The sequence below is a fragment of the Aedes aegypti genome, chromosome 2 (genome assembly GCF_002204515.2).
Source record: "Aedes aegypti strain LVP_AGWG chromosome 2, AaegL5.0 Primary Assembly, whole genome shotgun sequence".
Taxonomy (NCBI): domain Eukaryota; kingdom Metazoa; phylum Arthropoda; class Insecta; order Diptera; family Culicidae; genus Aedes; species Aedes aegypti.
The window spans coordinates 378505807-378530596 of record NC_035108.1 but is presented as its reverse complement, the minus strand read 5'-3'; the positions used below and the strand labels follow the sequence as shown (position 1 = coordinate 378530596).

The window sequence follows — 24790 nt, the reverse complement described above, 5'->3', positions numbered from 1 at the left end:
AATCTATATAAGATTTGAAAAGAAGGATGTGGAAAATAAAAAATAAATCGATGGCAGTTGAGTGAAAACTGATACAGAATCCAGTAAACAATGCAAAATAATTGAGTATTTTCGATACTAAACTACTAATCAGTTGGGGTGGGACATTTCGCAAAAGGACTTTTGGCATAATGGACATTAGTCATGGGTGCTTAGGACCAACTTCGACGGTTTGTGGCGACGGAGAATGAACCACGAGCTCGATAGACTCTACGGCGAACCCTGTAGCTACTTCTAGAAGTTGGAGAAAACCGGAAGGGTGCGTTGGGCAGGGCATGTTGCAAGACTAGCGGACAACAACCCTGCCAAGATGGTGTTCCCGTCGAATTCAAGAAGGCGTGAATCACAGCGAGCGAGGTGGCTTGATCAGGTGCAACAAGATCAGGAGAGGGTGGGCCACAATCGAAGTTGGAGGGACAGTAAATTGGCGTAACATCGTTAACGAGGTTTTAACATACAAATTGATGTAACACCAAGTAAATAAATATTAACATTTGGCATAATGAGAATTGTATGCCTGCTTTAAAATGTTACCTGTTCTTGTATGAAACTGCTTTATGCGAAACGTCCTTAGGCAAAATGGGCCTCCCCCAAAATAAGAATAAAAATAAAACGGAAGATTTGCTGATACTGGAAAGCTAATTGAACATTGAATATTCCATGCTTCTTTTGTGGATATGCAATTCGAGCATATTTTTTGACGTATCTGAACCAGACCAAGTGTTTCTTAGCTATCTTAGGCAATCATACATATCAGGGAGCGATTCTGAAATATATTGACCTCAAGGGGGCCAAAGTAAAGTATGGGAAACACTGACCTAGAAACTTGCTCTAGGATATGTAAGACTTTCTTTTAGAAGTACTTCCAGATTTTTTCGGTTATTATATCACTGGATTTTCTGAAGTAATATCGTTATAAAAATCTTAATTGAAATGTTGAAGAAATCTAAAATTATAGTTTTGAAGGAAATCCCAAGCAACCGTAAATGGTATGATGTATTAATTAAATATAAAAATTAATTTCAAGAAAAAATCTGTAAATTTTCCTCGCTGGAGTTATTTTTGAAAAAGTTCTTAGAAAACATGTTGGTTGATTTCTGCCAGAAATCTTATTCAAGATCCTTAAAGGAATTCGTAGAAAAATAGTAGATACTATTTAAATTCTTGACGAAGTCCTGAAAAAATTAGTTAAAAAATCCTTGGATGAATTCGTAGATGACTGATTACAGTCTTTAAAAAATGCTAGAAAAAAATTTAGATGAATCTTTTTAGTATTTTTCGAAAGTAACTATCCATAGCATTTGCTTTGTTGAATTCTTGAAGGAAACCCGTGAAAAAATTCTCGAGGAAGTTTCCGAAGTAATACCAGAAGAAATCTTTTAATGGATTTGTTTCAGATGGCATGTCTGAACTAAATCCAAAAACTATCTTAGAGTAATAACAGTCATAATGTCAATAATGAATCTTGACGGAAATTGTTGAGAAGTGCTCTTATAGAATTGTTTGAACGGGTTCTCTGAAGAATCCATATTAAAATCTTAGAACTATATATGGGTGACTCACTCACGAATCGTTCAAAAGAGTCGAATGAGGGAACGAATCACGGTTCTTAAAAAAAGATACGATTCATTAGCACGGCAGTGTTTAGAAGAGAGTTTATAAACTTACCAGGGATAAAATTTTTAAGCGGCGTTTATCATAATCAAGTGCACTAGACATGTATAAATGTTTGAAGTAGCTTTATATCATAAAAATGATATCATTCATAAATTGTAATTTATGTGCTTGCTTCATTTTTTTATTTTTTTTTTTAATGAGTTACTGAAACGGTCAACAGAGTTGATTCAATTTGTGAGTGAGTCACTTACGATTCGCTCTCAAAATAAGACCAATTTGCCCATCTCTAGGACAACTATTGATTTGAGCGGTTTCACCTGGTACTTACTTGTATAACCGGTGCTTTGAACAATTTTGTAATAGTGATGTTGAGCATATTTTTAATTATCCGGTAAAATTTAATGCCGATTGCTCATAGGACAACAAAGTTACAGCATGCCAAAGTTGAGCATTTTGAATGAAAATCTGTTTTCACAACTATTATTCTAAACTCTACTTTAAGTGGCCTGGGCACTCATGCATTCATGCCGGAGAAAAGGTGGTGGAACTCTGGTTGAGATACTTATAGAGAATAATGACTATACAAAACGATTCGAAAACATGACCATTCTGCAATAAATAAGCCGCGTATCTTAGTAGTTGATGGGATTTGGGAAAATGTTGACAAAGATAGAGCTCTGGAATTCGTAGAGGATTGGTTTGTTTTTGTGCTTCAAATACAATTTGCATGGAATAAAAAATTGCTAAAAAAAACTTTAAACTCGTTATTCTCGACGGCATGTACCCACACTTTGCAAAATTTTATAAAAATTGAAACATCGTCCTACTCATTACTTAAAATAACGAAACTTGGAATAATTTGTTATCTATTCAAAATTGAAATTAATCACTAGTAATTCTCACTATTAAACTAATTATTTAGCTTCTAACTTACAATTGTATCTGGTTTGCACTTTAAAAGACGGGCCAGTCCAGTCTCAGAATTATTATTAAGGTACGGCGGGGGAAGTGTACTAGCAGGGTAAGTGGATCATTTGTCCAAATAAAGTTTAAATACTTGAATATTTTGTATGGTTTCGCACCGTTACTTCGTTTTAGGTTATATTTTCACGTTCCGCTGATACTTCTTCAAAACTGGTACTATACGTGAGCATAAACCCAAGTAAACTTGTTAACTGCAAAATTCAATTCATATCAAAATTGTTTTCCGTCAATCAAAAATCGATTGTATCTCTGCCTAAAATTGAATAAAATTAGTTTCTTTTCAACATATCACATGGTGAACATTTCAGTTCTAAATGATTGGATTAGAATGAAAAAATGTGATCCCCGTACTTTTTAAAGGAATGGGGTATGTGGATCAAGTATTGTTATCCTATATTGACAGACTGCTTACATATTTGAATAATTTTCAATATCGTTAAATGTTGTTTTCTTCTGACTTTCTTTTATTCTTAGCTTACATTAGTCAAATTGACTATGGATTTTTTGTTTATTTTTTCACCGTCTCCCTGGTATAAAAAACAATGCAAAATACAAACACAAATTTTGGTGGTTTATCTAAGCTGAATTGCAAAAGAGCAAAAAACGCAATTTCTTCAACTAAAGTCGTATTATCGTACGTCATTTGACCATATCAATATAAAGAACAATATACAGATGATACAAATAAACTCACAAATAGAATAAAAATATTTCAGTTTGTTAAACAAATTTAAATGTAATTAATATTTTCAAACGACGAGTTTCTTTCGGTTGCATCATTAGGAATTATCCTGCAATACTGCTGAACAACTTATGTGGATAAAATGAATGAATATTCTAGTTATAATGTTTTTTTTTTTGTTCGAATTGGTGTGAACTGTGTATAAATATTTTTCATAATATTTTGATAAAACAAAGATTTTTTTTAATACTATCAAAATTTGTGACATAGTAATATCATTCTTGCTATACATAATTACATCACATATGTTTAAGAATGAATTCTATTTTTATTGGTGATCTACTTATGGACACGTGGATCATTTGCCGCAAATTGTCAAGTCCCTCATACTCAATACATAACAATCAGAAAAATCGAAACAAATAACGATTTAAAGTATATTAGTCCCTTATTTGTTATCCACAGAAAAAGTTAGAATTAGATTATTCACGTTAGCTGAACATAAAGATGAAGTTAATTATTGAAATTTCTGTATCCACTTACCCCACCGCAGCTTATATTTACTAAGTAAAATAACTTGCAATATTGAACATCCCTCCATGATATCAACTCTACTCTCCACTGTCTGCTATCAGCTGACGAATGGAGTATCGAACGGGTTGTGCTCCCCTTGCTTGCATACGTTTACTGTCTAGAGTCTAGAGCTAGAGCAATCGCTTCAGGCTCTCTTTATCACTGACCAGCCAGTGACCGCTGATTACAATTTACGATAGCTCGTATGTTACCACGTCGTCGCGATCGCGTACCGCATGTGAATACACCTACAACACTGTATGCTGTGTAAAACGCCGTTTTTAATCCCATCTGCTATCTGCTTCAAGCGGCTCCTAAAGGTTCTCCACCCAAACATCCGTCCGTCGTCGAGACGAGAGAATTCTATCGTTTACACCGTTTTTCTCAGCCATTTCTCGCGAGCTTCTCCGCCGATTCTCTTCCAAATGGCCCGCGACTTGGATTGCGGTCTCACGCGGACGAGAGCCCCACTCGCAATCCGTTGGTTTGATCCCGCACGATAGTGCTGGCTGAACTGCCATTCCGTCCGGTTGTGTCGTTCATGGACTTTTTTTGTCCGATTCCATTGCGTTTGCGTTACCCCGCGTGGCCTATGTCGTCCGAGTCAGAAGTGTGTGAGAGTTGAAAGGACTCCTCGTTGAGAAATCCGGTTTTTCGGTTGTTACTGAGTGCGTTCGGAATTCCGTCGCACGCCCCTCGGAGTTACCTGCCTATCCCGTGTCAGTTTTTAATCATTTTGGATGAATAGTTTTTACCCCTGGATGACTAATACCTAGATGGTGTGCGGTGTCCACATCGTGGATTATCACGTAAGCTCGCAAAATTCTATGGAGTTTTTCGCAGTGTAATCGCGGTCGAGACTGCTCAGAGCCAGCATGCAGCACAGCAAACAGTGTTGAAGTTCGCCGTCATGTGATGTATTAATAGAAATTCTCGGTTCTTTCGCGGCTTGTGTGCTCTCTACTTGCCGTATGGTAACTCGGTAAAGACGACGGACGCGATCGAAGACCAACGATTGGGAGTGAGTTTGTAGTTTTGATGATGCGTGAAGAAGCGCAGCCATATGGGAAGAAGCAGGAGAGGTTATCGTTTGCATGGCCCATTTGAATTTGGAACGTCGTTCGGGTCCCTCCGTTTTAGCGTTGTGTAGAACTACGTTCCGAAAAGAGGAAACTGGAAGAAAGTATTGAGCGGTTCAAGGGGGTGGTCAATCCGAGTGTTGATGATGATGTATTAATCGCCGCACCGGACGTACGAGAAGTGTTAGTTATTGAGGGAGAGAGTTCAGAGTGTGTGCGAGCCGTTTGTTTTGGTCACTACGTAGTGTTCAGCAACTGAAGGTCTCGGGAGTAGTTTTATCGTTTGTATCGTTGCGGCTAGTTCTATAAAATATCTGCATGCTGTGTCTAGCCGAGAAAACAGTGCGAAATGGTGCTTCCGCAGCGAGTGAAACTGCACCTGAATGAGTGAATAAGATTAAATTTAGAATCTCTGAAAAAGAGGGCGTGGATGAAGAATACGGCAAAGCGGTCGTTGACGACTCGCGACACATCAGCTGGTTTGCGAGAATAATGTGCCGGCTGCAGAAAAGAAACCAAAGCTGAAGTAGAGAAGTGCAAGTGCGTAATTTTTCAGCTCGGACAGCGTGAAAGCCGAGAAGAAAATGTTTTGCGGCATTTTGTTGTGTTGTTGTGTAATCGAAAAACGAAAAATTTAATACTCGCATTTCGATGGCGATACGGTGAACGTGTTGAGTGGAGTAGCGGCGGAGGCCTGAATTCAAGGACAAAACAGCAAACCAGCTGATGTTGAACTGAAACTACCCCATGGACGTTGGAGGAGATACACAGCAAATAAACAAATGCTCAGCTGATACCAATCCACTGATATCTGGGCGCTTAATCGAGCGGAGAGAGAACATTATATTAGAATTGACATGAATTATAGACGATGGAATGTAATTTGGTGTTGAAGGATGTTTTGTTTGATGCAAAAAACGGAAGTCGTCATTTGTGTGACTGATGCACCAATCCTTTTGGGATTGTATAGCAGAAATTAAAATGATGTCGATTCAGGGGAACAATATGAGTTATAATAGATCTTGACCGAATATTGAGCATCACGCGTTTCTCGAGAATCGCAAAGTATCATTTGAAAACGCGGATCTGAAAGGTGTTATTTTAGCACATACGAAAACTGTGTGTATTTCTGATTCTAGCTTCGTTATGATTAGTGGGTTTAATGGATTTGTCTAAGGTCTACTGCTATTCCAAATAATGTGTCACTTCTAGGACTTGTGGACCTTCTTGACTATGGCGATAGACGATATGATTTCTACAAGTCTTGTGCGTTTGATCTTTGATTTTTGAGCGTTATTACATGTTTTTTTTTACGACATCAACATGCTTCGTCAACATGCAATATGTTTTAGAAATACATTTGAAAAACATAAATTCATGAAAAGTTTCTCAAATATAAGCATTTTTTAACATATTTTCATCAAGTTTTCAAACCACCACAACAAAAAAGCCCCACGTGGCCCCACTTTTCTTCGCGACAATGAAACTTATGTTCTTGGCTAGTCGTAAACAAAAAATTAGCTGCCGCCATCTGCCGCTTCATGAGTTATCCTGGATTTTGTAAAACACTATTTTTAGACTGTTTTTATCAAAAAAATAATTAAATCTGAAAATTTTGCTAGTGAATGATGTAAATTTACTTTGTTATAGTTAAGCTTCTGATACTTGATGACACAATATTTTTTCCCACAAGTCTGCAATATCGAAAAAAATGTACAATTCCTGCATATATCAGGAGAATATAAACTTCGTTTTTATTATAAGAGGGTCTTTAACCCGAAAGTCATTCGTTCCTTTATGGGCTGTCTAGATTCATAAACCTCCAGATAAATGGTGGCGCAAATCCTATTCACTTTACTAAAAAAAATTAAAGAAATCAATTGAGATTTACCAGGCTATTTTCTTACTTCTAAGAAATGCTGTTTTGACGCCAAAAAGCCAAGAATATTCTTCTACATAATTGCATTAAATTATAAAAATAATGTTTTAGAGTATTGGCATATTTAGTAAAGTTAAAGAATCACATTTCAATCAATTTTACTGAAGCTATTAAGGCAGCGTTATTACGTGAAGATAAATTTGAACATTTTTGATCACCTTCCTTACCTCATTAACGCTGTTTGGACGAACAATTTTAAATTTTTGTATGAATCGCATTTCGCGCCACCTCGAACAGTTGTTAAAAATTGATTAATTTATTGGATTTAATTGAATTCTGAGATGATTGTGATGGCTTGTTCAGTTCTGTTTGAAAATGCATAAGAAAAAAAATTGACTCAAAACAATTTAAGAAAATATTGCATTCAAATAAAAAATGCGCGTTTTAAATCGACTTAAAATTTTTAAAATCTTTTTTTTTTCAGTGTAGAACACAAATGAGACCATTTATATAAAGAATTCTCGATAATTTAAAGTAAACTGATTTGACTTATTGAATCACTTATTGAGCTTCATTCAATTCTGAGATCATTGTGACTTCCACCTGTTTAGTTTGTTAGAAAATTACATGCTAAAAATGTAATTAAAGACCAGCAATTTTGTTGTTAGAAAAACCTTTTTTCCAAAAGTGTTCATCTTGCGATGTATGGACGGTTGGCAGTTAACATAATTACCCATCTTGAGACAAAATTTCATTAGAATAAAAAATAGTAATTTTTATGAATCGAATTTAAGTTTTGATTTTTTTTTTCAGTGTAGACAACAAATGAATTTTGTTCAGTATTTTCATTCAACAATTTAGACTTTAAATTTTTATTTTTTATTTTTTTCATTGTAGGCCACAAATGAGAGAATTCTCGATAATTTAAAGTAAACTGATTTGATTAAATTGACTCGCTTATTGAGCTTTATTCAATTCTGAGATCATTGTGACTTCCACCTGTTTAGCTTTGTTTGAAAATGACTTTGTTTGAAGAAATGTAATTAGAGACAAGAACAGTTTTTGTTAGAAAAACTCTTCTTTCTCAAAAGTGTCCATTTCGATGTATGGACGATTGCAAGTAAACATAATTACCTATCATGAGAAAAAATATCATTAAATTAAACAATAGCCATTTTTAAAATCGACTTTGAAATTGGATTTTTTTTTCAGTGTAGACAACAAATGATTTTGTTTTCAGTATTTTTATTCAAAAATTTAGACAATTATGTGCAAATTAAATTCTGTGTAGGATTTATTATTTTTCGAGTACATTATTTTGAAAAAAAAAATCAGGTTGAACAGTTTGATCCTTTCCAAATGATAGTCCAGAGAAATTTTGAAAAAACTAAGTATGCATTAGATTTTGCTACAGTAAGAAGTTTTTCTTATTGCAATGTTTTAGACTTTTGCCAAAGTGTAGGTCTCTTCCTTATATTGAGTGAAATTTTGAAATTTGATTACTATTCATATTTATTGTTTTATACAATTATTTCAACTATTAGAGAAAGGAAGTAATTGGGTATCTCCATGGTTCATTAACATCAGGAGTTCTTATCGGGCGAATTGTCTGAAACTCGAAAATAACTTGTCGGAGCATATTATTGCAAAATATGGACCCAGTGGCTTGACAAAAAACTCTGCCGAGATAAATGAAAAGTACAAATAAAAACATCCGTCCTTCATTTCGTTTTATCCAAATATGTTAAACAATTAACAAGTAGAAACAGTCACAAGTAAACATAAGGCTTTTACATCTATCTTCTATATAAATAAAAATGGATTGGTGTTTGTATGTCACAAAACGGCGTGAAACCGGGTCAACAGATTCACACAAATCTTTCACTATTACCATGCGACGTGTTCCCGCGTAGAAGAAGCTTAGGAATGGACTAGCCAGAAAATGGAAGAAAACTAATCTGTCATTTTGTATGGGAGATAACGTGCCATGTTTGAACAGCCTATTCTAGCGCAAACTAATCTCTGAAGTATGTTTAATCTAACTTGATAAATTAGTCCTTTCAATATTGGCTCACAGAGGTTGAACTAATATGATTGACACATTGATAAGTGGAGCGAATCTTATGGTAGTTCATCCTTCTTATGATCACTACTTTCACACGAACAGTATCCAAAACTTCGTGATGCATATAAGATATTGTAAAGGTCTCTTCAAGCCTGTTATGAAGACATCCAACCAATTATCTTCCAATTCCTTAACTGTCACAAATAGGTCTCAGATCAGCCCTCGACTGTCGAAGAATGCTTCTTCTTCTTTGTCATCTTCTTCTTCTTAATATTTCTCTTCTTCTTGGCATTAACGTCCTCACTGGGACAGAGCATGCTTCTCAGCCTAGTGTTCTTATGAGCACTTCCACAGTTATTAACCGAGAGCTTTTTTTACCAGAGTTACCATTTTCGCATTCGTATATCGTGTGGCATGTACGATTATACTCTATGCCCAGGGAAGTCAAGGAAATTTCCATTACGAAAGATCCTGGACCGACCGGGAATCGAACCCAGACACTTTCAGCATGGCTTTGCTTTGTAGCCGCAGACTGTAACCACATGGCTCGTTCCAACACTTGACTCCAATCTTGACACTTAATCTGACATGAATGGAATGATTATTATTATATACTTCTTTTTGCTTTATTTTTTTTTTTTTTTTGGCGTTACGTCCCAACTGGAACACTGTGATAACTGAGAGTTTTCTTTGCCATTTGACCAAACTTGGTATACACATACATGTGGCAAGCTCAAAGATAGTCTATCCAGATGGATATGGGTTATGAAAGGGGTCTGCGTGATCTGTGGGGATTTGAATTCGAAACTTGGAACCTTCTAAATTATTGGGTCACCAAATGGCTTGATAGCTTAGTTGGTAAAGCGCTCGTCTAGCATACAAGAATCCTGGGTTCAAATCCCAGCCGAGCACGTATATTTTTTATCCATCCTTACCACGCGTAATGAGTTAATTAATTTAGAAGATAGGTGATTTTCCCTAATCGAAATGTTGCGAAACAATAAACTAAAAATATTTATAAATCTCATGCTGTTAACGTTCAAACAAATTGAACAATGAATCATCCTTGCGCCCTAATGTCTCCAGGGAAATTCGCCTAATAACCACATCGATGACGTTCGAGCCCCGATGACGATGACGACCACACACTTACGAAGTGCAACTGTCATCTGGTTCCAGAGCGATTGTGTGCTTCCCGCCTTCCCAGTTGAACGAACACCTTCAATTTGTTGCAACGATTCGCTCCCTCGAGTTTTGCACGTTTCTGCGAATCGCGCCGTCAGTCGCGAGTCATCACCGAGCTAGGAGATTTCCATTTCTTTTCGGTCAACAATTTCGCTGGACAGCAGCGAGCAAAATCACTTTTAGTTGATCCAATTTCCCAAATCGCTCACTATTGCTGATACGCGTCTCGGTGCGGTGTGGTGTCTCCGCCACCATTAAAGAGAAAACCGGCGTCGAAGTTGATGGTGCATTTAGCAACAATTGGATAAAAATATAATTTGAAGTTTAACCAATTGCCAGGTGAGAGGGTAGGTGTACCAGCATTTGCCATCCAAAGCAACTCTAATAAAAAAATGCAATATAAATACTTTCGAATGCTGTCAATACATTAAAAAAAGCTTACAATCCATGCTCAGCTTGAAAATATACGAGCATTTCAGAAACATTTATATTGCTATGAATACTTGGGTGCAGGGTGTCGATTGCCTGGAAAAACCTGGAAAGTCAGGGAAAGTCAGGGAATTTCACTAGGGAAAAATATTCAATACTACAACACCAAACAAGTTGATTGAGAAAACGTTTTTATGCATATGAGAGTAAGCTGAACTCTACTACCTATACTTATTCTTAAAATCCAAAATTTTCTGAATTGAAAAGCATCAACAGTGCTCTCTGAAAAATTTCTTCAAAGTTGGCGTATTTTGCTTTATTAATATTAAGTTCTAAAGTTTCCTAGATCAAATCATTGTCTTCTCTTCAAAATCTTGAGGAAAAAATATCAAATCAAATCATGTCAAGTTTGTCCAAAATATCCAAGTTAAACTGAATGAAATACAGAGAATAACCAATGAAGATTCTCATATTTAGGTGAAGATGAATACCGTATCTCTAAATTTCAAGAGCACAAACCTGCAACACAGGATATTCCCTGAATTTTGTATCATGTCGTTTATGGAAACAATAAAGATAATACCGCAAAGTTCTTTTATATTGATATTTTTTCCATTTTGCTATCTGTTTTAATTTTTAATTTTTCAATTTCAATTTTCCAGGATTTTATGAAAATATCGTGAATTCCAAGCTTTACTTCAGGATTTCATTCAGGAGCTTACTTACAGATACGACCAGTTTTTTTATAAGAATATACATGAAATTCTCAACAAAATTGTGAAGATCATTATCTAAGATATCTTTATAAATCCATAATATCCATGGACGCAAAAATTTCAGGAATTTAATTTGAAAGAATCTACTCGATAATCCTTTAATAGCTTGTGAGATTACTTGGAACGTTAGTCGAACATCATCCCGTAGATGGGCTAGATCGAGCTTAAAACCGGTCGACTAAAAAGGTAAATTGAAATCCTTTTTTAATTGTTTGTAAGAACAATGTGTGTTTTGTCCGTTCTCACTTTACTTAGCTTGTACTCAGCTTTTACCGCTACAATAATACGAATTATCAAGTTTGAAAAGTACATACCCAAGTGCTCAATTTTATCATATCAATTTTAAGAAAATTATCGTAACAACTATTTATCAGTTTATTCACAGTACCTAAAACATAAACTCTACCAAACAAACTAATCAACATGGTCTGAATTTTTTTTTGGAAAACGACTGGAAGGTCAGGGAAAGTCAGGAAATTTTATTTTCAAAATTGGGTCGACACCCTGGTGGTGAATAATGGACCAGTATTCGTCATGATTTTTACGCAAAGAAGCTAAAATTTTAATTCAAAAGAGAATTGATGCCCTCTGAGTAATCTATGACTATTTTAATGGTAAAACATTTCATAAGCCAGGGTATCAAATACTGATACTATGGTGAAAACCGGTTCACCTACCCTAGTTATTAAAAAATGCAATTCCCAATCTCAAAGCATGACCAGAAACGGGTGGAGCGATTTTTGTCATATCGACAGAACGAACCACCTACGTGTGGGTGGTCGCTTTCATTCAAAAGCATATATATGAGCATGTTGTTCACCGGGCACGTGTCGAACACGCGATCGTGAAATGTGTGGCTTTCTGCATGTCTGGGCTAGCTCAGCTCCCAACTCCGGCAGACCGCAATGAGAAATGTTTTTCGAAATAAACAACCATTTGACAGGTATTTCACCGTGCACAGCACATGGTGTATTGGATAATATCATTAATTTACTCTTTGTCGATAGTTGATACAATTGACCGTAGAATAGTGCAATAGATGATTTATTGTAATATTGATCAAATTAAAACGGAAACAAAGGCGTTCTCTAACTTGTTCCTTAGTGTAGTCGTAAAGTGCATGGTCACAAAGCAATTACATTATTTTGAATCTATGACAAAAGGTCAAAAGACAAAAGGTCTAAATGACAGAAGGTTGAAAGGACAAAAGGTCGAAAGGACAAAAGGTCGAAGAGTAAAATAGAAGGGACAAAAGGTCGAAAACCTTTTGTCAAAGTAGGAAAAATTTCCCACCAAGCAAATCACTTTCGACCTTTTGTCCAAAAATCCCGAATCTCGGGATATTTTCGAAAATCCCGGGATTTCCCGAAATTGTATATTAAACTAGAAAATACTGCTATGTCATTATCAAATTATGGTTCAAAACAAACGACATGTTGTTCTGGTGACTGTTAATGCATGGATGTTTATTCGTTATTGCTTTAGCTCGCTATATGAGGGTTTTATTGAGGTTATATGGGCTTTTGCGTTTGAATTTGTATTACCTTTGTGGTACATTATTCAAGTAATTTCCAATTTAATTTTAAAATCTGACAAGATAAAACTTAAATACTAGAAATATAATTTTAGAAACGTTTGCGTTTTAATATAATTGCCATCTTTATGCTTTGCTTGTTAAATTTTCAATCATTTTAACCTGGTCGGACATGCTGGCGGCTATTGTGCCAACCCTTCAATGATGAAGGCATGAAGATTTCATATGATCCACCGAATGTAAATAAGTTACAAGAATTACAATAAGGATCGATTTGACAGCTTTTTCGGCAAAAATTACGCATGACGATTGAAATTTAATTAAAATAATTAGTAATCATTAACCTCGGATGCCGGTAAATAGGTAGAATATTGATGAATGAAGTATGGTGTCCACTGTCAACTGTACTGCGATCAACTTTATTCCCTTAATAGTTATAATTAAATTTTTAAAGAGATCTTCAAACATGGTCAATTTTGTAATAACAAAATTTAGAATGTTTTAAAGAACAAGTTAAGCATCTGATGGAATTTCAAAATAATAATATTCTCATAATTCCATTACTGTATTGAAATTTATGCTCACTCATTGTTTGAACAACTTCACCCAGCGATAAAGGCATAAACCAGTCAGTTGATCGCTAACCAGAATACATACCTGCGGTAATTTCAGGTGGATTACTGAAGAAGCTCTTGTCAAGATTCCTGGAGATATGGCTACAGCGATTCCCTCAAGAATGTTTTATGAGATTCCTGCAAAAAATCTCTAAGATGTTTCAGGATAATTTCACAATATAATTCCTAAAAAAAAATGGCTGAGAGTTCTTGAAGATACTTCTAGGTACATAAGAAGAATTTCTGAAGATTAACTTGGAGCATTTAAGACATACAGAAGGCATTTCTATATGAATGCATGTGGGTTACTTTGGGCGAAGTTTTGAAGGAAATTTCGATAGAACATGTTGATAAATTTCGATAGAATTCTTGTAGAAATCCCAAGAAAACATATAAAGTTCGGAGGCACTTTTGAATACATTATTGGAAGATTTTCGGATAAACTTCATTGAGGAATACCTGGAGTAGGGCACTGGTCTTTGCCCTGATCTACTTTTCGCCCCTTTATTATAAATTATATCTTGGGAACGAAGATTAAAGTTTAACCCTTATTTCTTAAATTTATTCCTGGTGTAATTCCTGTAGGAACGGCTGGCAGAATCTTTACCAACATTTCTTCACGAACATTAAAAAAAACTTGAGAAATTTCTTGAATAATAAACTTGGGGCAATCTCTGAAAGAATGATTGAAGGAACATTCAGAAGAATTTTTGGAATGAACATATTCAGTAGGTTCAGGAAACATTCCTGAAGATTTTTTCCTGAATTCCTTTGGATTCCTGGAAATGCTTTTGGAGGGATTACTGTTGATAATTAATAAAGAACTTATATTTAGATATCTAATGAAGAACTTCTAATAAGATTCACGGGGACATTGACAAAGATTCTGGGAGAATTGATTGCTGAAAAATATGGTTCTAGAATTCCTAGAAAAATGTCATAGAGCTACAGCATGAATTGTAGACGAATTACAGAACGGAATTTCCAAAAGAATACATGGAGGATATTGTGGAAAACTTGCAGTAGGCATTTTCAGGAGAATTTAGGTTAGTGTCATCACACATTTTGTAGCATCGTGTTTAGGAGTGTGGGTTCTAGTCAGTGTCAGTGGCATGCTGGCCCGTTCTCTAGCGTCTCGACTCCTTCAAAGGACAAAATTGTCCTCTGGAAGCATTGCTATGTTTGTATATTTATAAATAGGTATTCTTGAAGATATTCCTGGAAAACTTCATGATAAATTTCATTGAAGAATTCCTAGAGCAACTAATGGAATAATCCCTCTTGTGGTTCCTTGAGAAAACCTGATAATGTATGCAAGAATGTCAGTAATAATCTTTGGACGAGCTCTTCGAAGAGTAGTTTATAGGCTTCCTGGAGTTTTCTAGAAGAAGATATTACTGAATTTCCAGACAAGATTCCTGGAGAAACTTTTTGGGGGATTTCTGGAGACATTTCTATAACAATTCCTGAGAGAAATTTTATTGGGATTCCTTGAAAAGTTCTTGAGGAATTTCAGAAAAATATTTCTATTTCTTTAAAGTTCCTAGAAAAAAAAATGCATAGGAATTCCTGTTCAAATTCCAGAAAGGGCTTCTCGATGAATGAAAGTAGCTGATTTTGGGGCAAGTTTGCCACCTCAAGCAAATTGTTCTCTAACTTTGCCTAAAGCTTATAAAATCTCAGAAAGTTGACCAGGATAATTTACCATGAAGAATATTATTGACAAAGCAATAGAGCAATCTTACACACTTAAATTATTTTACGGATTCCTGTGAAATCTCAACAGCTGAACAGTTCGGTGAAATAAATTACCGGAGTACGGTAATTTTTTACAGTATTCGGTAAAAAATCACCGTAATCCGTTACTTTCAGAAAAAAATACGGTGTTTTATTTCCCCGAACTGTTCAGCTGTTGAGATTACGGTGAAATTCACCGTAGTGTGTTTAGTGTGTATACAAATCACAAGCAGTTAGCACGTCATAAACTCGTCGTTTATTCAGTGTGAACTTTTGCTCCGTGCATTGAAAACTTTTGCCTCCACTATAGGGTGAAGTTCGCATTTGAGTTATCGCACTAAATATTATATTTCATGGAAAAATCTTGTACAACTTCTTAAAAGTTATATGTTAAGGTTTATTTTGCCCTACAAGCTGGAGCTGGAATACTTTACGAACCTTTGCCCCGCATTTCTCTATGTGAAGATTTCATCCCAACTAGCATTACGGCAACAAAGTCACAACATGTCAAGGACGAGCATTTTGTATGTGGATAAAAACTATTCCTTTGAAATTTTAAGGTGAAACATCACGGAAACCAAAGATGACCGCCATAATGGCCGACGTGTGCCCCTACTCACGTTTTCAAAGGCATTAAACTGGAGAAATATTTGGCAAACGTTTCTGGTCTTCTTATTTTAAACTTTCTGCTAGTATACAAAGCCAAAAAAAAGTGCACTGTTGGTGGCTACTTTCTTCGCGAGATTTGTGCCTTTGAGTTTATAGTGCAATCCTAGAAGTTAATTCCAAACTATTTCATCGTAAGTTAGTTTTACCTTTAAGGCTAAATACATACTAAATTACTAATGGTACCGCGTCTTAAAGGAATTAAGGGTTAATTTATAAATTGAACTTTGGATAGAAGGTCGAACAAAAAAACACATTTTAATGTCAAGGTCTCATTTTCATCTGTCACGATATCCCTTTGTTGGCGATGACCTTAGCCTTCGGCCTTGGCATTGTCCGACTAACACCTTCGTCATCAAGACGAACACAAAGGCCAACAATGGTCTGTCGCGCCACCACCACAACGTTCATTACTTATTTATTAATTGATGCAGCTATGTTTCATTAATTTTTCAACTCTGCACAACTGATACTGCTCGATTTCGTGACCAAAATAATCATGGAGGCGAAACCAGGGAAAACGCCAACCAACCCAAGCTACCTACGGCTTGGTGTGTGAGTGATTGAGCTTGAATTGTATTTTTATCAGTTTTCGATACGAATCGAAATCGGATTGTATTTTTACTTTGTTGACGTCCAAGCCGGAAAGGTTGATGGTGGGACGTTCAAATCGAATGAACCTACGTTATCTCGACAGAGTCGCTGACGGTCAGGGACAATACTTGTTCACAGAATGAGCGATTTTGCGAAAATGATATGGACAAAATCGTAAAATGTTGCTTACCGATTAAAGTACTGTTTTATATAAAAAAAAGTTTTTCAATATAGCATTCACCTCCATAATAGTGAAATCATTTTGAAACATTTTCATTCCTTCACATAAATTGTATCAGATTTCACTATGGAGCACTTCATCCTGAACACTCCAAACCCGTTATCAAGTTCCATTTTCAATGCATTTTAAATTATCTTTCTGCTGCCACGATAAGAATCATCTGGACTGATTAGGCTTAGGGGATTAAAGACACGGGAATGTAGCAATCATTCTCTTTATCTGTGACACTGCTGCCGGGAAGCCCACCGAAATGAGTTCACTAAAGCTTTCAGTCATTCTTCTGTGACTGACGATGCCAATGTTATGCAATTAGTGCATTGTGTAGCGAAAAAAAATTGATTCAATTACGCGTTTTGCACTGTCTTATCATCGTAATGATCCACTTTTCCATGAAGTTGATTTATTGGGATTAGTACTGAAAATCCTTTCTATGCTTTTTAAACGCAAATTCATGCTAGTTATTCTTCATACAGCATTACTTTCTTCAACCTTTTGGATTATATTAGAACTAAAGGCTCACATATTTTGCCTACACGATTTCTCCGAAATGAAGCAAATCAAAAAGAACTGGGACAAAATTTTGACCTTAGTGGAATAACATTGTCTTACAAGGAAGAAGAATGCTTCGGATGTCTCAAATAATTTTTGAGAACTTGTCATGTAGCTCATGAAAGCATAACTGTTCGACAAAGATTTTCCAATCAACCCTTTTTTCATCGCAACGTTCATATTTTGAGTTATCAGGGTGTCGACTACCTAGGAATTGATTTAACATTTCAATTTCCAACATTTTTCATTTCACCCTTAGAATGAAGCACACACTGTCGAACCTGAACGTCAACATAGTCGCCTTCATGATGGTTTTTCTTTTATATTAATGTACGTTTCAAAAAGCAACCCAAAGCCCCACAACGATAGCCACCTGGGAATTAGTTGTGATTAATCACGATTGAATTCTCAAGAGTATCACCTGTCCAACAGAGTTTAGATTCCATACTCTGTTGCTGCTCAAGCTCGGCCCATAGAAAACATTTAAAACGAACATCAGTTGCATTATTAATTCTTCGATTTCCACGGCTAGCGGCGAGACGGACTTATGTACCTACCGGCTTTCATTCAGTTGCTTCGTCAATCTCTACCTTTTACCACCTCACACCTTCTCGCTGTTCGATTCCATCGTTTCACCGGCTTTGATCAACGCGTTGAAGTGAATCATACCCGAACAGACTGAAGAAATAGGATTATAATAACTAAACAAAATTATTACATGTTTTTGAAGAATGTTACAAAATTATTGTAAATTATGTTATCGTTCATAACATCGGGTGTTATTTAAAACAAACTTACAAACACAATTTTAAAAATGTAACAAATGTTGTTATAAATTTAAGAATAAAGCATTTTTTGCCATCTTGATAACAAAATTACATTGCAATTTCTATTATTATTATTTTTAAATGCCATTGATAGAAATGAGTTATAATCTCGTTATCTAATTCTAGTCGGGTATCGCGAGAAATCTCTTGGCAACGATGTGACGATGACGTCGCCATTGAATTCATTCACCCACTGAATACAGGTCGTGTCCTCGAAGTGTTGTTTGTAGGTAAGACAAACATTTGTCTACATAGAAAAATACCACACAATGTCCCTATCGTCCAGCAAAAGTGGGTCAGGACGAACGCAAAAGGCTCGTGTTTCTGTTCACACCCATCAATTTTCCTGTCATCAAACCTGAACGCTCTTCTGCAATAGGCACAAAACATTTATTGCGAGAAGCGCCCTCGACGTGTACACATTTTACGCGGTGCTATTCGTTCTGCTGCTGGGAGCGTTCAAAAACTACGTACATGGCCTTTAGGGATTTTCATAAACTTTTTTAGTAAGAAATTGAAATTTGAAAATTGAAGTGCTATTTTTTATCATGCATCACCACCAACTTAGCCTTGTCACTTACAAACTATTTCTATCACCATATCATTAGTTATTATTCTAGGACTTATTTATTTTTCTTCTTCATGGGTTTTACGTCCTCACTGGGCTGCTTCTCAACTTGGTGTTCAATGAACGTTATTATCTGATAGCTTTCTTTGTCAAAGTTACGATGATACTCTATGCCCAGGGAAGTCAAGGAAATGTCCATTGCGAAAAGATTCTGGATCGATTAATATATGTAGCTCATGAACGGTTCCTGCCTCCGTTACAAGGTGGCTATGGTAGAAAAAAAGGCGTGTAGTCTACCCCTATTTGAACTTCACAAGCCACAAACGCTGAGCCATCAACAATCACAAAGGTGTGTAAAGTTATATACAACCAAGACTGAGCGCGGTGTGGTTGGCAATAGTACCGGAGACCATTCAGTAGCTGCGGTCAGCTCAGTACTGGTGTTGCACCGAACTATATGTTCGAGCAACCTTCAGCAGACATTGAAAGACATAGGCTAGCCACTTGAGGTGAGGCACGCACACAACCACGTAGCAAACCTTATTGACGATCGCGGGAGGATACGCAAGCCAAAGTCAGATTCATCGATGAATTGCAGCTTTGGCACTATTAGCTTATTAAATTCACGCCCATATCGGATACAGTTTTTTTGTTGTTGCATGGTGGGTAAAAGAAAACCACGGAAGAGATAAAAACCAAGCGCTCGTTTGATCATCATAGTTAATCAATATGTAGTATGGTTGATAAGCCGTCTTACTCAAAGGCGTGGAGTGTTTGTGAGGAGGTATTTTCCGGTTGATGAGTAGGGAGGGTGAGCTGGTCGATAATAGCTGATTGCGCCGTGCCAATCATCGTCAAAGCGGTATTTCAGGTTAATATTGGGTACAAGCTTCATTTGCCGACCATCCTCGTAAGCTGGAGCTGAAGTGTTTGTTTAGATAAGATAAAATTTTTATGTTTGATAGATAAGACAAATTTTCCATTTCACCAAATTATTGGTTTCAACTTCAAAAGATCAAGGTCAAAATCTTAATTGATTCACTCTCAGAATAAATGACAGCTTTCACCTAAATCTCAACAGCAGAATTTTCTGTGAACTTTTCGGTGATCTGGCATTTCGCTTAACTATCCTTAAAGCTTAAAGTTCATCTGTCAAAACTACCGAATATTTCGATAATTTTGAACAAATTTTCTGTGGATTTATTACTTATCGTTGGAGCTTCCACCGAACGTTTCTTTACGTTTTTAACCTAGGGTAATTTGCCCATTATTGCGGTATTCCCTATTATTGCGGTATAAGAATTAAACCTTCATTATTAATCGAAAACTTTATTCTCTATGGATATTATTGATGATGATGAAAGCTTATAATATTCCCAAGCTGAACCAAATGAATGCTTTCAAAATTAAAAGATTTTGTTCGCTGGAAGAACAATTTTAAATGATGCATCAAGAAAAGCTTGTACTTTGCCCGGACTTTCTCCGGAACAGATTTTATAAGCGTGAATTTTTAAATTTAGAACCAAAACAATTATATGCAACTGGTATATCAGTTCATGATGGATGTAGTTACTTGATAGATGTTGAATTTCGAAGAAAATTTCGATATTTTTGAAAAAAGCATGTACCGCAATAATAGGATAATGGATATATCTTTTTGGCTATTATTGCGGTATCTGCAAATAACATTCAAAAATTCGAAATTTCAATTGTATTTTTAAATGTAATTGTTAGAAACATTTTTTACATCATTAGGATATTATTCTGTGACATTATTTTGTGTTATTTATGCATTTATTTATTCAAACAAAAACATTTTGTTTATCTTTACCCTGTAGTTTCTCTTATTTACAAATACATTTCAAATGAACCGAAAAATCACGAAAACTGATTGAAATTTGGTAGACATGCCAAAATTAAGATACAATATGTTCACAGGGAAGTAATCTTTTGAAACTGCATTGGATTGGGGAAAGTTAGTGGAAAATCTATTTAAAAAATATCAAAATTGGAGACTATAGTTAAGCCCATAGTGCGGCCTTCCTTAGCCGAGTGGTTAGAGTCCGCGGATACAAAGCAAAGCCATGCTGAAGGTGTCTGGGTTCGATTCCTGGTCGGTCCAGGATCTTTTCGTAATGGAAATTTTCTTGACTTCCCTGGGAAACGTCTTTTGAATTGATAATAAATCTTCGAGCTGTTTAGTAGAATACCTATAACTAGATGAAAAAAACGAATTTAGTACTATACCATTTAATTCCACTAGAGTTTGTATCCTTTGACAGATACGCGTATTTCGACCTCAACTGTAAGGCCGTCTTCAGTGTCGTGTACTAGACTCGACTTACAGTTGAGGTCGAAATACGCGTATCTGTCAAAGGATACAAACTCTAGTGGAATTAAATGGTATACCGTCGTTGGGGGTGACAATGGGTCAAAAAGTGATATGTGCGATTTATTTTTTGAATAACTATCGCAATTTAACTCCAATAAACTTCAAATTTTGTGTGTATGTACTTTGATGGTACTTTAACAACTGTTCAAAAAATGAAAGACAAATATTTATTCACAGCGGCACCACAAGTGAATGAAAAATGACCCAATCTCACCCCATAGAGGGGGTGACATTGGGTCACTGTAATTGAAAAAACTTGTTTTTGAGAATATGATTTCAAAACCATTCACAACTGAAAAATATTGACAAAAAACGATGCAAACAAGACAAAAAGATATCTAAGATGTTTCACAAGTATGATAAACTCACTTGAAAGAAAGATTATACTGAAAATTGAAGAGCTATGAGAAAACATATGAAAACCCAACATTTATCGTCAAGTTTACATAAATTTTCTTGATTTTTCCCTCAAATTGTCTTCAAAGTCTCATCCCCATTGCTATAAAGCCCATTCAGTTTCCCCAAAGGTGTACTGAAACAGTGATTATTTTAAACCTTCGCAAATAGTTAAATTTTGGTGCGACATTCCACGATCAATAAATTTCAGGCAGAAGTTGACGTCATAATCCCAGTATTTCAGCGATCCAACTCATTTATACTTCCGTGAGATGTTTCTATAATATGAAAACACTGATAAATAATCAAATTTAGAAAAAAACACCCTTTTGATAAAAATTTACGATGTTGCTGCGCATGAAACACAGTTGCTGGTTTGAGAAGTTGTCAAAATGCGTTGTATTGTTCTTCAATGCACGGAATACTCAAGTAGACCTGTTTGATGCTTCAGAGATGCTGTATTTAGAAAGAATAAACACATCTTAATGAAAAAAGAAAACACCCGACACCGTAAAATGTCAAAAAAGTGGACTTGGAATTTCATTTACTATCGTTCTTGCTTGACCCAATCTCACCGCCATTTTCAATGTCTTAGACATCGTACCGAAAAAAATGATATTTTTGTGGGAAAATCAAACAGATTCCGGAAAATACCTGTGATGTGTAATGAAAAGACTTTCAACATTCTACTAATACAACGATAGAGGCTAGAGTACATGCGTGATACTTTATACAGGGGAAATTTAATGTTGTAAATTTTATCTAGTTTCAACATGCAAGTTTATTGATGTAGTACACAAAAACTACTATTTCTAAAAATGTATATTGTTATGAATTATGTGTAATAATATGTTCCCTAACATATGAATTATTAATTTTAGTAATATCAGCGTTATTAGCTGAAATATTTCACAAAACATATTTTTCCGTTTTGACCCAATCTCACCCCCTAGACCCATTGTCACCCCCATCGACGGTAGTACTAAATTCGGTTTTTTCATCGTCTTTAGAATTGTTCGACATTATAGATGTTGACGTATTTTTTAAATCTTCTACCAAAAACTTCTCGAGACAAAAATACAAAACTAGCTTTAAATATAAGTCGTATATTTCCCCCTTGTCCATGGATCGCATCACCGACCAGAGCACTGTGTATTATTTTCTCGATTTCATGCGCTTTTTGAATAGCGCCCAAACCTTTGATTTTAGCGATATAGTTTGTTCGGAGAAGTTTCTTGGTATATTAAAGCGCAACTTTTGACGAAAAAAGTTTTGTGATCAATCCACCTAGCAGTGAGATAGAAAAACTATTTTTTAAAACATTTAGATAGACATATGGTGTCTTCGGCAAAGTTGTAGAATTGGCAATTTGAAACAACTTTGGCGAAGACACAATTTTTCTATCTCCTATACTTTTTGAGATATATGCCGTTATATATGTGAATGGCCCCTAAAAATCATACTTTTTATCATAACATTTTTCCATAATTTTAACATTTTTTGTGCTTTCTACAAAGTTGTTTGTCATAAAAAAACCCGTGTTTTTGCTGAACATATCACCACTCTATCTTTTGAAGTAACTAAGTTATTCATGAATTCCTCTTTTTTCAAGGGGTAGTTTAGGCTTCTATAACTGGCTTCGGCGCAAAATGGCGCAGACAACACTTACAAATCATGAAAGTACCATATCTCCCCTTTCGGCATTTGATAAAAACTTTTGTCTATAAGTGTCTTTGCATGGGTTTTTACTATCAAACAAATAAGCTTTATTAAAACGAATTCGACTGATAAATCTTTTATTTTAAGAGATAGAGAGGTCCGATGTTCAGCAAAAACACGCGTTTTAAGATGTTGAACAACTTTGTAGCAGACACTTTCATGATTTGTAAGTGTTGTCTGCGCCATTTTGCGCCGAAGCCAGTTATAGAAGCCTAAACTACCCCTTGAAAAAAGAGTAATTCATGAATAACTTAGTTACTTCAAAAGATAGAGTGATGATATGTTCAGCAAAAACACGGGTTTTTTCATGACAAACAACTTTGTAGAGAACACAAAAAATGTTAAAAATTATGGAAAAATGTTATGATAAAAAGTATGATTTTTAGGGGCCATTCACATACAACGGCATATATCTCAAAAAGTATTAGAGATAGAAAAATCGAGTCTTCGCCAAAGTTGTTTCAAATTGCCAATTCTACAACTTTGCCGAAGACACCATATGTCTATCTAAATGTTTTAAAAAAATAGTTTTTCTATCTCACTGCTGGGTGGATTGATCACAAAACTTTTTTCGTCAAAAGTTGCGCTTTAATATACCAAGAAACTTCTCCGAACAAACTATATCGCTAAAATCAACGGTTTGGGAGCTATTCAAAAAGCGCATGAAATCGAGAAAATAATACACAGTGCAGAGGTGACTCCCAGATCTTTTCCTCCCTCACTAATAAACACCCTTCCCGTGGCGATTGTGGAGATGCAGAGGTATTCTCGGTCTCTAGAAGCAACAATCATTACACCCTTACATTCCTTCCCCATCCCAACTGACTGTAAGGACTTGGCCGGCGCCGTTATTGATCAATAATATTAGATCTGCTAAAATTGCACTTCTAGAGTAAGCGGAAACTCCCATCCCTTATTCATTTGGATCGTAGTGCAATTCTTACCAGTTCCGATCAATCACGGAGTAGCAACCATTGGCATGTACAGTCAGTCTATGCTATGCTATGCTATGCTATGCTATGGAAATTTCCTTGACTTCCCTGGGCATAGTGTATCATCGTACCTGCCACACGATATACGAATGCGAAAATGGCAACTTTGGTAAAGAAAGCTCTCAGTTAATAATTGTGGAAGTGCTCATAAGAACACTAAAAGCAGGGTCTGTCCCTATGAGTGTATAAATCCAAGAAAAAGAAGAAGAAGAAGATATCATTTATTAGTTTTGTACCAAATAAATATGAGAACAGTTTCTTGTACGAATATGAAATTGAGCCACTGTAGCTGCATTTTGTAAATTTCAGATAAATTCAAATAGTCGATGATATTGTAGAAAGGTTATTTGCTATCTTTCGAATCTAAGCATGATTATATGCCAACTGAGATCAACCGCATCATGTAAATTTATCCATTTTGCGAACGTTTCCTTCATTTCAGTAATTCATAAAATCTCTAGATCGATTAAATTATCAAAGCTTAAAGAATTACAGCAGATTTCTCATATGTTGTGTAAATGCATTTTGTTGCTAAATCAAATCAAAAACAAGAATATTTCTGGTGAAAGAGTTTTTTTACAAAGAGGAAACATTCATTTAGCATGATCTATGCTACTAACTCAAATTCCGCACTGGAACACCAGGATTCACAC

General features: G+C 35.6%; 1 protein-coding gene across 8 annotated transcripts in view; it reads left to right on the top strand.

The window, feature by feature from the left end:
- The window catches only part of LOC5565300 (trafficking kinesin-binding protein milt), a 312518-nt gene that overhangs the window by 106848 nt on the left and 180880 nt on the right, over positions 1 to 24790 (top strand). Inside the window, exon 1 of one of the 8 annotated variants that reach the window (XM_021846822.1) lies at positions 4381 to 4614. The exons of 2 other annotated variants lie outside the window; for them this stretch is intronic. The gene's annotated coding sequence lies outside the window, so the exon portion shown is untranslated. Of the gene's footprint in view, positions 1 to 4380; positions 4917 to 4940; positions 5236 to 5282; positions 5362 to 5402; positions 5515 to 24790 lie in introns of those variants that run through there. 5 more of the 8 variants (XM_021846817.1, XM_021846818.1, XM_021846820.1 and 2 more) reach the window with 5 other exon arrangements.